Source organism: Cynocephalus volans, chromosome 14, assembly GCF_027409185.1.
Source record: "Cynocephalus volans isolate mCynVol1 chromosome 14, mCynVol1.pri, whole genome shotgun sequence".
NCBI classification, from domain to species: domain Eukaryota; kingdom Metazoa; phylum Chordata; class Mammalia; order Dermoptera; family Cynocephalidae; genus Cynocephalus; species Cynocephalus volans.
In genome coordinates this window covers 83,644,429-83,661,470 of record NC_084473.1, presented here as the reverse complement: position 1 = coordinate 83,661,470, position 17,042 = coordinate 83,644,429, and positions in this window count along the sequence as shown.

Sequence of the window (17,042 nt, the reverse complement as noted above, 5' to 3'; positions counted from 1 at the left end):
TACCAAAAAATAGTCTTCATGAATCTGAGGTTGAGACCCTAAGTAGATGTAACCAAATCACTATGGTAAAAAATAACTTCTGCCTTCATCTGAACCCATGATTTCCTGTTTAGACTACACTTCTCCCCTTGTCAGAGCATAAATTTTCACACTGGCACACAGAATATGGGTGATGGGGAAAGCTGGAACTGCGGATTGGGGTGGGGTCAACTTCTGCATTAGAGTTCTCCAGAGAAACAGAGCCAATAGGATGTGTGTCCTTTTGACTTAAAAAAACAATTCTGAGGAATGTGGGAGGCCAGAGCTGTGTATACTGCCTTTCTTTCTGTCTTCTTTTCAGAGCTAAGATTAAGGTTTTCCTATTAAACAACCGCCCTCTCCCCCAATTTAGCAAAGAGGGGGATGGCCATCAGGGAAGTGGCCAAGGAGAGGAGGTGGTGGAGGCTCCACCTCACAGCCTTTCCCTGACCTCACTTTTCCAGCTTCTGCCAGTTCTTCCAGAATAAACCAATAAATAAAGGCACCAGATCCTCCAGGCCGCACCTACATCTAGCTGGGCCACAGCCATATCTGCCTTAGGCAGTTCAGGAAAACAGACATCACAGTTACTATTGGCCTCTCTGAGCAAAAGTGGGGTTCCAGGGTCAGGTGATTGTCACCTTACTGAAAACACAATTACCAAACCAATCAGGAAGAGTTTATGACAAGAACACATTTCCTGCTTTTGAAATACAGAAATGCAAGAAAGCTGCTTTCAAAATTAAAGAAGAATTTCAGGAAGCTGCAGACTGCTGGGAAAGGATGGTATAGAAACATCCTACCTCCAAGTACAGCAGTAAGAGAAGAAGCCCACGTTCCTGTAGACAGACCAGAGGGGCAAACTTAGCCAGCTGACCGCCATCTGCATCAGCTCCGCCTTCATGCTCATTTCACTCAGAATGTGGTTGGGAGAGGAAGGCATTAAAGCATGAAATGGTGCTGACTTTACTGAACTCCTTCCTTCCCTGGAGACTCTCTAAGCTCAGCACTAGAATGTGGTGCTGATAACACCAAGGCCCAGGGTTCAATCCCTGTATTATCCAGCTGCCAAAAAAAAAAAAAATCCACAAATATTTATTGAGAGCCTGCTATGTGTCCAGTGGTACACAGGTGCTGAGCATACAGGAGTTAACCAGAGAGCCTAGAACCCCCATGCCATCTGGTCCCTTATCTTCCTGGAACAGAATGTGAGCCATACACTGGCTGGGTGCAGCCCTGACTACTGTGCTTTAGGAGAATTGCCTGTATTAAAAGCCACCATGCTGCCAGGGAGGAGCCAATGTATAGAGGTCAGGAATGCGAACAGATGGTAATGTACAGCCATATGACCTTTGAGTAGGAAGGGATTGTAAAGATTATCTCTCGACTTCATTTTCTGACTCTCAGTCCAGTGTTGTTTCTATCGTACCCATGAAAACAACACTACTGACTCATGACCAGTAGCATATACACTTTGAATGATTTTTCTAGTTCCGGATCAGCACTAATTCAAACTCTATTTACCAGCCTTCTCTATGACCAACTGCATTACTTTTTATTTCACTAAAAGGTAATTATTCTACAACCATAGAATAGTTGTGGGTAGGGTGGGAGAGGGTAAGTATTTATTTTTCCTACTGTGAACATCCAAAGCTGAGAAGTAAACTAATGTCCCTGATACCATTACTGTCATGGTCTTATCAAAATAAATGTAGAAGTGACAGAAGGAAAAAAGGCAAGGTGGAAAAGAAGAAGAAATGGAGCTAAAGGAACAGCCAGAGGTGTGTCCCAGTGACTCAGTATAACTGTGGATAAAGCAAGATTGGAATTTAAGAATGCCATCTCCTGGACTTCTCATACCACTGTGCCAAAGATTTTAGATCTTCTGAAGACTGACAAATGATAATAACAGCCACCCTTTTTCAAATCTTGGCAACCAAACTTCAGAATGTGAAAGCTAGGAATTATGCAATGTTCCCAAAGTGGCATCAAAATTATAATCGAAAGGCACGTGTTATTTTCTATTTTTTATTTTGACTTTTTAGAAATTGAAACATAATTGATTGTACAAATCTATGGGGTACTGTGTTGAATATCAATACCTGTATGCAATGTGTGATGCTCAAATTAGGAAAATTAGTATATTCAATATTATACAATGTAATCACTTGATATGGCCCTTTACCAATTTCTCGCTATTTTGGCTTTTAAGGAAATAAAAACCCTTAGGACTAGAGGCACCCAGAAAAGCCATCTCAAAGTTGGCATTTAGCTAGAAATTTATTTTATTGTGTATTTAAAGACATCCAGGAAGGAAATTCCATAGCTTTCTGGATAAATCACTCCAGTGTTTAGTAACTTCCTCAGCTCTTACCTAAATCTACCCACCTGAGTTTCTCTAATATGCACTAGTTTTATGACCACAAATGCTACTATTCTGTATTTTCACAATTCAGCATCACAGCACAACAACACTCAACAGGCAACATGAGCCTCTTAGATAATAGGATTTATGTGAGTTGGTGGTGCAGGTGAATTGGGAAGGACAAAAAAGACACAACCCTCTGTAATGGAGCCAATGGATGGAACTTTCTTTGACGTGAGCAGGTAGCAGAGCTCTTGCTTTGAGCTCTTGCAAGTCACTGCTCACCCTCCTGTCCAGAAACCTTTCACGTTGTTCCTTCTCTTTCATTAGCTGAAAGTATATTTTTTAATGTCCAGGAGCTTTTAAAACTTCCGTTGAACAGGAAAAAGCAGGACAGTCATTTGTCCCCTAAACAAGGATGTAGTCCTTGTTTCTCAGGCTGCACCAATTAAGAGAAAATCAAGAGTCCAAGTTGTCCTCTAAGACCCACCCCATCTTCCTGGGACTCCAGCTCTGTAGCTGGTCATGCTGAGGCCCCAACCCAAAGCTCTTCCTCTCCTCAGTAGTAGACATCTGTTGTTTCTGTCTGCCCAGCATCCATCTCCCTATTTAGCTGATAAAGGAACCCTGATTTCCCAGTAGGAATCCTGCCCTCCCCCACCACTGTGTATAGTCATGACCAAGAAGCTCTGCCCTCCCATAGCTGGGAAAGGATCCATAATCCAAGCTAGGCCAACCATCCCTCTCTCCAGGAAATGAGAACTCAGACAGTATAAGAAAGAAAATAATTGAGGTGATTCACTCCTGATGGTGTATCTCTGAAGAGACTGTCTGCTGGGACCTGATTTCTAGATTCCAAAGCTGCCCTGGTTCCCATACTTTCAGAGGCTTGGTTGTTTAGCTTTTCCTTTAATTCTGTGAGCTATCCCATATCCTTCCAACAACAATATATCTTTTTAAAATTTCTCTGAAAATGGTTAAAGTTGATTTCTGTGGCCTGTGACAGAAGAGTCCTGACTGACATTCCCCAAAGCCTCAGGGTCACTTATCCAAAGATAACATAAATACCACCAGCCACAGAGTCAGGACACTCTGGAAAGACAGCTCTTGTCCCCTGGCTGTGCAATGCACTTCCTCCAGCTTCTCAAAGACCTGAAGAGTATAGCAGGATGGTGCTGCTGACTCATGCTCAGTCCACTCCAGACTGATAGTTCTGCACAGCTCTAACTCCCAGTCTCCGGTGGCCACAGCAATCTCTCTATGCTCCACGGTTTGTCCCAGCTCATTTTACCTCAAGTAGAATATCCTCTAGGAATTACCACATTTTCTACCTGGTTTGGAATCACTGACACTATTTCAGGTTAATATTTATGTTAGCAGTTTGGAATAAACCTCCAGGAGCTCAGCTGTGAAGCAGTTCCCACTGGAGTTACACATGACAAGTAAGGTAAGCTTCTCAAGACAGCAGAAGGCAAATCTGCACATGACAGAAACCACCTCACACAATGGAATACTCTACAGCAGTAAAAATAAATAAAATAAAATAAGGAAGCATTCTATGAGCTGAAATTAAAATATCTCCAGGATACCTTCTCTTCTTAAAAAATTTTATTACAGGAAATTTCAAACATTTCAAACATGTACAAAGGAACACAAAATAGTACAATGAAGCCCCATAGACACATCTCCCAGCTTCAACAGCCATTAACTCATGGCCAATATTTTTCCATCTATACTCCTCTTACCCATTTCCAACCCTTCCATCTAGATTATTTTGAAACAAATCTCAGATATTATATTACATCCACAAATATTGCAATATATGTATCTCTTAAACACAAACACAATATTATTATCACACCTAAAAAACTAATAATAATTCATTGGTATCATTAATTCTGAGTTTCAATTTCCCTGATTCTCTGCTCCCCCCACCCCTACCAGTTTTTGTTTGTTTGCTTAAATCAAGTTCCAAATAAAGTGCTGTGTCTAGGGTCCTTAAGACCTCTCTCAGGTTCAGCAGTTCATTGAGACCATTCACAGGACTCTGCATATGGTCATTCTTATGGCTATGATTTATTACAAAGAAAGGTTACAAAGCAAAATCAGCAAAGGGAAAAGGTAAATGGGGTAAAGTGCAGAGGAAAACAGAGGCAAGTTTCCAAGAGTCCTTTCCCAATGGAGTCACACAGGATGCACTTAATTCTTCCAGCATCAACTTGTGACAACGAGTATGAAGTGTTATCTAGCAGCAAAGCTCATTAGAGACTCAGTACCCAGGGTTTTTCTTGCGGGCTGGTCACACAGGCACCCTCTGCCTAGCATGTACCAAAATTCCATATCCCCAGAACAAAAGCAGGTGTTCACCATAAACTACATTGTATAATAGTTTAGGCATGGTGACCCAGTCTTATCAGTTAGGGAGTGGTGGAGACACTCCTGAGCTCCAAGTTTCCAGAGGGCAGTGTATTAGTCCGTTTCTGTTGCTTATAACAAAATACCTGAAACTGGGTGATTTATAAAGAAAACAAAATTTATTGCTTACAGTTTCTCAGACTGGGAAGTCCAAAGTCCACAGAACACATCTGGTGGTTGGCGACAGTGACCCCTCACATTGCAAGACGGTGGAAGCAGAGACAGCAGAGAGAGCCTAACCTCCTCATTCACTCTCTTTTTAAAGCCCTCAGAATCACGCCCGTGACCGCCATTTTTAATCCATTCACTACAGCATGGTCCTACAATTCAATTAACTCTTCAAGTCTCCACCTTGAAATTACCATAATAGGATTTCCCACTCTCAACAGTTACAGTGGGGATTAAGCCTCGGTGAGGCTGGAGGACCATCCAATCTATAGCAGCCAGCCAAGGGCCAACTTTGCAAGCAGGACTTTCTAAGGGTAGCGGTCTTAGGCTTGTTGGGTTAAATCTTTTCTTCACAGGTGCATACATTGCAACTGGTTGATAGCTCTTAAATCTCTTTTACTTTGTAGGATCCCCCTCCACCTTTTTTCTCCCTTGTAACTATTTGTTTCCCATAGTCTGGATTTTGCTTATGCATCCCAGTAGAGTCATTTAAAATATTCCTCTGTCCCCTACCATTCCTGCGAACTGATAGTTATATCCACAGATGTGATCCAACTTAGGTTTTTTTCTTTTGTTTGTTTATTTGTTTTTTGGTAATGAGATGACTTCACAAGTAGTGTTGTATACTCCAAGAGGTACATCACATCAGGCTGTCTCTACTGTGATACCACTGCCTCAGTCTAGTCCCTACACCCTTTAATTCACGAAGAGTCCAGAGTGGCAATATTTTATCATTCTTTCTTCAAGCTAGAACATTTCTATAAAAAAACACTTCCCTCATCATATTTGGTTACTCAGTGTTATACTTTCTATAGAAGTGCTTAATTCACTCTTTTTCTAGGTTTAAAACTAACAAGGTTCTCTAGGCTCCTCCAAAATTGGCATATTTTTGGAATATCATTATGAAATTATAGATTTAAACAGTTTTGAAGGTTTGGGACTGGCTGGTTAGCTCACTTGGTTAGTGTGCAGTGTTATCACACACAGTGGCATCCACACAAGAGTTTGGATCTCCTTACCAGCCAACTCCCCGCCCCCCAAAATACATATTTGATGGTTTTCATTCAGTCTGTCGTTGCTCACATTGTTCCATTGTTTGTTGCCATAGTGAGGCTCTGCAGTTCGGAACCTGAATCCTTTACACATTATTATACTGGTTTTTGAGAACTTTCTTCCTCTCTTGTAAGACAAGTTATTCTAGGATCATCTTGTACATTTCCTGTCCAAACCTGGAATAAGTAATTTCTCTAAGAATTTCTGGTTTCTCTAAGTAAAAATTGTTATTTAGTTTTTACAATCTGCATGCTAGGATGCTTAAATATTCTTAAATATTTTCTTAATAAAGATGCAGAGTAGAAGAAAATGGTATGTTAATGCTTGTGCAAAAAAGTGGGAACAATAATAAATATTAGCACTAACTGAATTTGCACAAAGAAGCTCTGAGAGAATTCACAAAAAACTAATAAAGGTAGTACCTATTTGGGGGTAGAAAGAAGGAGTAATGGATGAATTGAAAAATCACCTTTGAAAACTACTTAAATACTACAAAGAACAAAATAGAGACACACAAACTCTTAATAAGTCCCACATGGTCAACATTGTAACATACTGCTTTTTCCTCGGATGAACACCAGATGAAGTTATAGGCTAAAATTTGGGGATCATTTTCAGTGACAAATATGTATCTTTAAACACGAGAATCACACCCAGCACAGTATGAAGTCACATTAGGAGCAGTGATTAGGAACCAAGATCAACTACAGAGATTCTCAACCCTGGCTGCACATTGGAATTGCCTGGGGAGCTTTTATAAATCCTGATGATGCCCAGGCCATACCCCTGACCAATTAATTACATCAGACTCTCTGGGAGTGGGGTCCAGGCAACCGTATTTTTTGAAAGCTTCCCTGGTAATCCAAGTGTAGTCAAGGCCGGATTCCACCACATAAACATAAAGTAGATGTCACTTCTCCCTTCTCAAGCTCAGCAGGGGTAACACTGAGTGAAGTGTTGGGCAGAATCACCTGTACATTAATAAAAAGATAAAAACTTGTATTATGCCCATGGTTTGTTCTCTTAGATCTCCTTTCTTTACCCCCTCCCACTCTCACTTCTTTCCCTCTTCCTTCCTTTCTGCCAAGTGTATCTAGCTGAATGTGTGCAGGTTCAGTGCTTGCGTGATACTCTGTTCCTCCTCCATCCATCCGTCTTCCAAAGCAAAGATTCTTGTCTTCGTGCCTTTCTACCTCCCAGTTTATATTTTGTTCTCATGATCTAGTCCTCATCCCTGCCAACTCCCTTTACCTTTTATTCCAGAGGAATATAGCTCTCACCTAAACACTATGCCTGAAGACCTGCCTTGACCTACAGCATCCCTGAGATGGGTGTGCCAATCAAGTCCCTCTGAAACTTTCATTTTCTCATATTTATTGCACAGTATTGGGTCCTCAGGGCTTAGTAAGGTATGTTAGGTGATTGAAGGAAAACAGCCTTCTTTGGGTTCTCTGGGAATCGATATTATGGAGTTAATTGTTAACTGAGTTGGGCATTAAAGGCAGAAAACTTAGGGGAGATGGAAACATCAAAGCTCCTGTTGTGCCCCAGGCCCCATGAGAGGCCCTAGGGACCCAGTTATGAAAGGCACAGCACCTGCCATAAGGAAATGACAGTCTAAGGGGAAGACAGGTAATTAAACAGGTGACTAAAATACCCTATGCAAGCACTCTGCTAGAGGTGAGTATGGGTGTTATAGAAACCAAGAGAAGAGAACAAAGCGACCATAGGGAGGAGAGGGCAGGAGTCAAGGAAGGCTTCTGATAGGATGCACCATAAGGACTGTGTCTTATTTTTAACTTAAAAAAACACAGGTAATATAGGATCATTGTAGAAAAGTAGGGTGAATTAAGAAGGGACACTGAAGAAAAACACAGACACCTTTAAAAAATGTTCTGACTTGTGCCAAGTTGGAGGGAGTTATGAGACTGAACATGTAATCACTGCCTTGTACACAGTGCTATCCTGGAATGCTGTGTTGGTGAAAAGTGCCTGAAAATGCTGACAGACTGCTGTGTTGAAATCAGTGCTTTGCAGAGAGCTTGGGGAGGCAAGAAGGGGAAGACCTGGATGCCAGGCCCTGGCCTTTAGAGGAGCTCCCCTCCATCCCCTGATTATTGGCAACAAAAGTTACTGAGCCAGTGAAAACTTGGAGGGATCCTTTTGTTTCGGGATGCGCCTTGGGCCTTATTTTATTTTTTATCATACCTATTCCATAAGCATCAAATGTGTGTCCCCAATACTTGGTGGGGGGTGGGGTGCATGAAGCAAGAGGAAATACGGAGAAGATGTTCCTCCAAGGAGCTACCAATTTTACTAGGAACATATAAGATAAATACTATATGTACCCAAGAACAAAATACTTGCTGGCTGAGTATGAAACCTCAGTGCCTGGCCAGTCAGCCACAGCCTAGGCATTTAAAATATTTGTGGAAACATTGAATGAATGTATGAAACAAATAGAAACACTGAGTCAGTTTACAAGCTACTGCCCAACTGTATGATAGACCATAAGGGCAATAGAAACTTTTGTTGTTGTTCTTTTTATTTATTTATTTATTTATTTAAATTTTAGCAGTTGATACACTATCTTGGTTCCTAATTCAAAAAAGACAAAAGAATATACATTTAAAAATCTCCCTCCAGGTTGCACAACTCTAGCAACATATTAAAAACCACTGAAGTGTATTTAAACAGGCTAATTGTATGGTATGTGAATTATATCCCAATAAAGCCGTTAAAGAAAAATAGTCTCCCTCCTACCCTCCTACCCCGGAAGTGGTGACTTGGACACACTGCTTTTTCCAGCAGCAACTCTATTACCTGTTTTCTTCTGCTGAAGATTTAGATAGATAATACGTAGGTAGATAGATTTGTTTTTCCTTTACCTTCCTTTTAATACCAAATCCTAGGGCAGGTCCTAAAAGAATTAGGGGACATAGCCTGGAGAGAGATTGAGACTGGCTACCAGGACAGCAGATGTAATGGCTCATATGGTCACAGAACAGAGGCCCAGGCACGCAGCAGAGCTGTGAATTAGGTTATCAGACAGAGCGAGTAGAGAGCAACGTGTTAAAGTAAGTGTGGGAAAGGCAGAAAATCTGAAACTACAAGGAAGCTTAGGACTCATTTTTCACACAGAGAATACCTGGCCTATTGCTACCATGTAAGGTGACCAACGTGTCTCAGTTTGCCCAGGATTCTCTCTGTTTAAAAACAGAAAGTCCTAAGTCCTAGAAAACCCTTCAGTTCCAAAATTGTTAAACCATCCTGATGGGCTGACCCATTTATGATTATGAATCTTTATTTCTAGTAATATTTCTTGCCTTAAAATCAGCACCAACTGAGAGAAAATATTTGCAAAAGATATAGCTCATAAATGACTGTTATCCAAAATACACAACGAACTCTTAAAACTCAACAGTAAGAAAACAAACAACCCAATTAAAAACTGCACAAAAGACCTAATCTCTCCAAAGAAGATACATAGATGGTAAATAAGCTATGAAAAGATGCTCAATATCATATGTCATTAGGGAACTGCAAGTTAAAACTATGTGATACCACTACACACCTATTAGAATGGCTAAAATCCAAAACACTAACACCACCAAATGCTGGCAAGGATGGGGAACAACAGAAACTCTCAACCATTGCTGGTGAGAATGCAAAATGATACAGCCACTTTGGAAGACAGTTCGGTGATTTCTTACAAAACTAAACATGCTTTTACTATATGATCCAGCAATCACGCTCCTTGGTATTTACCAAAAGGAGCTGAAAATCTATGTCCACATACTACAAACCTACATACAGATGTTCATAGCAGCTTTATTCAAAATTGCCAAAAATTGGAAGCAGCCAAGAATAAATAAACTGTGATACATTCAGATATTGGAATGTTATAAATTGAATGTTATTCAGCATTAAAAAGAAACAAGCTATCAAACCATTAAAAGACATATTACTAAGTGAACAAAGCCAGTCTGAAAAGGTGACCTACAATATAACTCCAACTATAGGACATTCTGGAAAAGACTAAACTATGGAGACAGTAAAAAGATCAGTGATTGCCAAGGGCCGGGAGGAAGGAGGGATGAATAGGTGGAGCACAGAGGATTTTTAGAGCACTTTAACTTCCGTATGATACTATAATGGTAGATACATGTCATTTATACATTTGTCCAAACCCATAGAATGTACAATACTAAGTGTGAACTCTAATGTAAATTATAGACTTCAGATAATAATGATATATCTGATTCTATCCACACTCTAGCCACGGCTTCACGGTGTGTGGAGTGTTCTCTCCAGCCCTTTCACTTTGGACTTGGCCATGTGATACGCTTTGGCTACAGGGAAGCTAGCAAATATATGAAAGCAGAGATTTGAAATATGTGTGTGTGGTGGGGCTTTCCCTCTTGCATTTCCATTATTGCCATGGGAAGAACATGCCCCACGTAGCCCATTCTTCCAAGGAGCATGAGAGACCAGTAGAGTAGACCTGGCTCCACCTCAGTTTGGAGCTAAGCCCCAAATGGCCTTCAGATGCATGAAGACTAATAAATTACTACTGTTAATCCACTAAGTTTTAGGGTGGTTTGTTATAAAGAAATATTGTGACAATAGCTGACCAACACAATGGCGGAGGTTGAGACCAATCCCTGTGGGTAGAAAGGTGAAAAGAAGTCAAAGTAGGAGTATCCGAGACAGAACTATGTGGGCAGAGCCCAGTTATGAACAGAGGAATGTATATGAAGGGACCCCCTCTGTCGGGCTTAATTTTGAGGGTTCTTTCTTCTTTAATTATCCCATCCTTCTGGCAGTTTGATCTGACCATGCAGTCTTTTCTTGTGTGGTGGGTGCACAGAATAAAGTCTGGGCCAGAAGCTATGGGTGGAAAGCAGCCTCCTACTTAGGGGCTGTGTCCAGGAGTTCCAGGCAGTGACTACAGTGAAGTGGCCATGACCTATAGTACAGCTTCAGGCAACTGAGACCAACTTTCAATACCCAGGAAGAATTTTCTAGTACACCATGAAAGAGAAATTTAAGGCCCTTGAATTGGGGGTTTGACGGGAGTGGTAGTAGGCACTCAAGTAACACTTCAATGGAAAGAATCTCTACTATGAGCTATGCATGTGTAAATAAATTACAGGTATACAGAAAAATCATGAATTTCACAGAATCCACAATTGAAAAATATATTAACTTTAAGCTGTCATGTTCCTCCAGCTTCAGTAGGCATAAAAGTATCCTAGAGAGTTTACTAAAAATCCAGATTTCTGGACCCCACTCCCTGAACTTCTGATTAGGTTGGTCCAGGACCATACTTTGACAAACATTGATAAACTGTTTCCTCACTACAGCTGAAACAACCCATTGTCTTTAGGCTAGATCTTTGGGCATCCCAGCCTCTTTTACAGGCTCTAACTGTATTGTTCTTTCAAAGGTCAAAACAGCCACCAGGACACCAGGTTTTGTCATATGCTTTGTCTGCATTCCCTAATCTGAACCTTTTGAATTCCTCTTTCAGTCTTTATCACCCAAACAGCATTTAATGCTTAAGAAAGGCACACCCCAAAACTTCTTACTTACAGGTCACATGTCACATCAAAGCAAACCACATTTAACTTTGTTTGTTCATCTCATCACTTGCTAAGGATCTTTGAAATTTCAGTTTTCAAATAAATAAAATCTCATTTTTTACTTCCTCCTGCCTTGTTCAGGGCAAAGTGGAGGAGAGAAAGACTGTATTGCTTTTTGCTTGTTTGTTTATTTAAGTCAGGTTTATTAAGGTATGATTTGTATACAGGAAAATTCACCTTTTTAGGTATACAGTTCTATGAGTTTTGATAAACTTATATACTTGCATAACCACCAACACAAACAAGATTTAGAATATTTCTTTTTTTTAAAAAAAAAAAAAGATGACCAGTAAGGGAATCTTAACCCTTGACTTGGTGTTGTGAGCACCACGCTCACCCAGTGAGCTAACCAGCCATCCCTATATGGGATCTGAACCTGTGGCCTTGGTGTTATCAGCACCACACTCTCCCGAGTGAGCCACAGGCTGGCCCAAGATTTAGACTATTTCTACCACCCTAAAAAGGTTCCTTGTGTCCCTCAGTAGTCAGTCTTGTCCCCTTTGTCACTTTGTTTTGCCTTTTTCAGAATGTCACATAGATGAAATCATACAGCAGACAGTCTTCTCTATCTGGCTTCTTTCAGTTAGTGCAATGCTTTTGAAATACCTGTCATTCATGTATCAGTAGCTTGTTCCTTTTTATTGCTGAGTAGTATTTCAACATAGGGATGTACCAGTTTGTTTATCCATTCACTGATTGATAGACAACTGTAGTGTTTCCAGTTTGCGGCAATTATGAAAACAGCTGCTATACACATTTGCATACAGGCCTTTGTGTGGATACATGTTTTCATTTCTCTTAGGTAAAAACCTAAGAGTGGGATTGTTCAGTCATATGGTAAATGTATGTTTAACTATAATAGAAATTGCCAAACTGTTTCTAAGATGGTTGTACCATTTTACATTCATACCAGAAATGTATGAGAGGTCCAATTGTTCCACATCCTCACCAGCACTTGATATCGTGTTTTTTAAAAATAGCTATTATGATAGATATGGAGTGGTATCTCATCATGAGTACAGCTTTGAAGCAATTGATTATGCCAGATTCAGGTACAGATATAACTGAATACTCCCATAGCACTTGTGGTAGATTACATTTGTGTTCCATCCCCTTTGTCATGTGACTTTGCAGTTTCTCTCTCAGGAGGTAGAGTACATTTTCCTTCCTCACTGATGTTGAGACTGGTCACATGCCCTGCTTTAGGCAATAATGCTCCAGTTCTGACCCTAGTCTTAAGAGGCCCTGTAAGTTTCCACTCTTTTTTGTAGTATTTCTGCCACTGCCATAAGAAAATCATGCTCTGAATAATCAGTCAACCCCCAGGTGAAAGGTGTGAAAGTATACATTTTTGTTGTTTTAAGCCACTGAATTTTGGGATGGTTTCTTATGCAGTGTTATTATGCCAATAGCTAACTGATACAAAACTACAAATTTCTCTGTATGGCAAACTCTTCTGGGTGCCTACCCAGAAGAATAAAAATTCCTCCCCCTTTTTTTTGGTGAATAGACATTTCACAAAAGAAGATACAGAAATGTATAATAAGCATAACAAAAGATGTTCAAAATCATTAGTCATCAGGGAAATGCAAACCAAAACCACAATGAGATACCATCACATACCTACCAGAGCAGCTAAAATTTAAAAGACTGACAATTACCAAATGTGGGTGAGGATAGAGAACAACTTGATTTCTCATACACCACTGGTGGGGGTGTAAAATGGTACACCACTTTGGAAAACTGCTTGGCACATTCTTGTAAAGTTAAAAATACATGTACTATATAAGCCAGTTATTCCACTTCTAGGTCTTTATCCAAGAGAAATAAAAATCTATATCTACACAAAGACTTGTACATGAATGTTCATAGCAGCTTTACTTGTAATCACCAAAAATTGGAAATATCCCAAATGTATATGAACAGGTGAATGGATAAACAAATGTGGCACATATGCAACAGAATACTACTGAACAGTAAAAAAGGAACAAAGTATTGCTACATGCAACAACATGCATGAATTATAAAACATATTAAGTGAAAGAAGCTGGACACAAAGGAGTATATACTGTATGATTACACTTATTAAAGATTCTAGAAAATGCAGACTAATATATTGTAATGAAAATAGACCAGTGATTCCCTGGGGGCCAGGGGTAAAAGGAGGGATTGACCACAAAAGTATACGTGGAGGCTCATGTACTTTTGCAGTCAGTGTACTTGTGATGGCAATGTTCTGTATCTTACTGTGGTGTATGCATCTGTCAAAACTCATCCAAGCATACACTTTCAATATGTACAGTTTATTGTATGTGCATTTGTATAAAACTCATCGTAAATTCTCTGTTTCATCCTCACTTGCAGAACCTCCATTTTGTTTAGAATGGCAGTATGCTTCCCCTTCAGCTCAAATAGGTGGCTATTTGAAAAGGTCTGGCCTATGAAATGTAAGTGGAAGTCCCTTGGTGGGGCCAGCAGAAAGGTTCATTGATAGGGGAGAATTCAGTTGGTCACATGCCTTTCATTCTTCCCCTTTTCCCTACCTGTAATAAAGAAACAAAGCTGGAGTTGCCATCTCAAGGTGACAAGTGCAAAGAACAAAAGTCATCCATGAAGGATGAAAAAACAGAAGGAGCATAAGTCCAAAACAAAACATCACTGTGGAGCTGTCGGGTCAGTAAGAAAAACCTTTTGTTTAACGATATGGCAGGTTTTTGTTATTTACAATCAAATACAATCTCAGCAGATACAGACTCTCTCTGTTAATACATACAGCCTAGTGTTTCTAAATCTCAGACCTGTTTTTCTGACCAAGTTCAGTTTTAGAATCTCAGTTGTCTTGGGCAGCCCTGGGACAGGGTACCTAAGCACTATCTTCTTTTCCTGGCCCCAAAATATTGACCAGCTGTCATGCCTGGTCCCCATTTTATCACACTTCCTGAGGCACTTAGATTCCAGAGCGCCCGCACAGTCACTGTGACTCCTCACACTATCCTAAAACTGGCAGACTCTCCTTTCCCTCCTTCAAGTTATTTTCCCAGTCAGCTGACTTTGACTCAGGACTTTTCTTTTCTTTTTTTTCAAAGCGGAAATATTTGCATGTTTTTTTTCTTAAATGTACAGCTTGACTCTCCACTGGCATTTTCTACCACTGCACTCTTCTGCCTATGCCTTTTTCATCACAGCACTTATCCTTGTTGTAAGAATATAAGTATAGTCATGAGCTGCATAATGATGTTTTGGGCAACGATGGACCACATGTATGACAGTGGGCCCATAGATTATAATGGAGCTGAAAAACTCCTATCACCTAGTGATGTCATAGCCATCCTAACGTCATGTTGCAACACATTACTCACGTGTTTGTGGTGATGCTGGTGTAAACAAACCTATTGCAAAATACGATGAAAAGTTCCTAGCTTACCCATGGGGTGACACTCCCAAAGGTGGCTCAGACCTTTAAGATAGAAAGCCAAGCATTTGACGCATTAGGTCTGACCCCAAGTGAAAGGGTTGTTGTCTACTTTTAGAATTCTTGCATTTTTTTTTTTTTTTGTCGTTTTTTCGTGACCGGCACTCAGCCAGTGAGTGCACTGGTCAGTCCTATATAGGATCCGAACCCGCGGCGCGCTCCCAGCGCAGCACTCTACCAAGTGCGCCACGGGCTCGGCCCAGAATTCTTGCATTTTTAAATGACTCTCAATCATCCCCAGAGCAAAATAATAATTAACAGCTAACATTCACTGAATGCTTGCTGAATGCCAGGCACAATCCCTATCTGTAATTTAATTTTCATGACTTTGTGAAGGTGATATTATATCTAATCCCCATTTAACAGATGAGGGAAGTGAGGCACAGAAAGACTCAGTAACATAATTAGTAGGACCATGCTCATGAACCAGTGGCCAGTGTAGATAATAAGAAAATTCACTGCTGTTTCCTTTCACAATATACTTTCGCTCAGTGACAAAATCACCTAATGACGCATTTCTCAGAATGTTTCTCCATGGTGAAGCGATGCATGACTGTATGTGTGGTTATTAAAGTAATGTCTGTCTCCTTAACTAGACAGATGCTAAGCTTCAGAAGGACAGAGAACATGTCTGTTTTGTTTGCATTTTTATTCCCATTACACGCAGCTGGCTATGTGGTACTCCCTGAATATTAAATAAATAAATGAAAGAACAAAACGTCCACATCATTTACAGGTAGCAAGCAGACTCCTAATTCATTGGCTTAGATTAATAGCCTTGTTCATGCCATGAACTTTTTTTTTAATTACAAAACCATGAAGACCAGGTCCACTAAAACATATACACTAGCTAATTTCAAATGGACCATTACAAGTAGTCAACAATCATTTTTCGTCTCATGTTAATTTTCTCACACTTCTTCATATCATCTATTATAACTACTCACTTAGGTAGGAGATCTTATCTCCCATTTTGTTGACTACCTAATGGTCAACTGGTTTGAGCTCCCTCATTTAATTTCTTTGCATTTCAAAGTAACTTATTCTCTAGGGGTACCTCTGAATCTCTACTTTCAACATGGAAGGCAGAGCTGCCAGTTTCCTCCAGACACTCTGGGATCTTGCTTCCTTAATCAACCACCCTTGTGTCTACAACAACCATATTCTCTTCCTGGCCCTTGTCTATTTCCCCTCTGTTCTCAGGTATTCATTCATTCATTCAACAAATATTTAATAAACAGTTACCAAACACCTTGCACTGTGTTAGGCTCTTGGAATACATCAACAAGCAAATCCTCACAGAACTTATATATGAGTGGAGAAAGATAATAAACAAAATAAAAATGTAAATAATAGTATTTAAGGGCTAAGGAGAGAACAAAGCAGGGGAGGTAGTGGGGATTTCAATTTTAAGTAAGGTGATCAGGAGGGGCCTCACTGGAAAGCTAAAAAAGCCTTGAATGAAGTGAGGGAACATGTCTTGTGGGTATCTGGGTGTTATGTGCTGAATTGTGGTGCCCTCCCCAGATTTATATCTTGAAATTCCAACCCCCAGTACCTCAAAATGTAACTGTATTTGGAGACAAGATCTTTACAGAGGTGATTAAGTTAAAAGGAGGCCGTTAGACTACAGTCCTAATCCTGTATGACTGGTGTACTTATAAGAACAAGAGACACTAGGGGCGCACGTCCACAGAGGATAACCATGTGTACAGAGGGATAACTAGGTGAAGTGGCAAGAGGACAGCCATTTACAAACCAAGGAGAGAGGCCTCAGAAGAGTCCAACCCTGCCCGCACTTTGATCTTGGACTTCTGGCCTTCAGAACTGTGAGAAAGTAAATTCCTGTTGTTTAAGCCACCCAGTCTGTTGTATTTGTTATGGCAGTCCTAGTAAACTAATACAC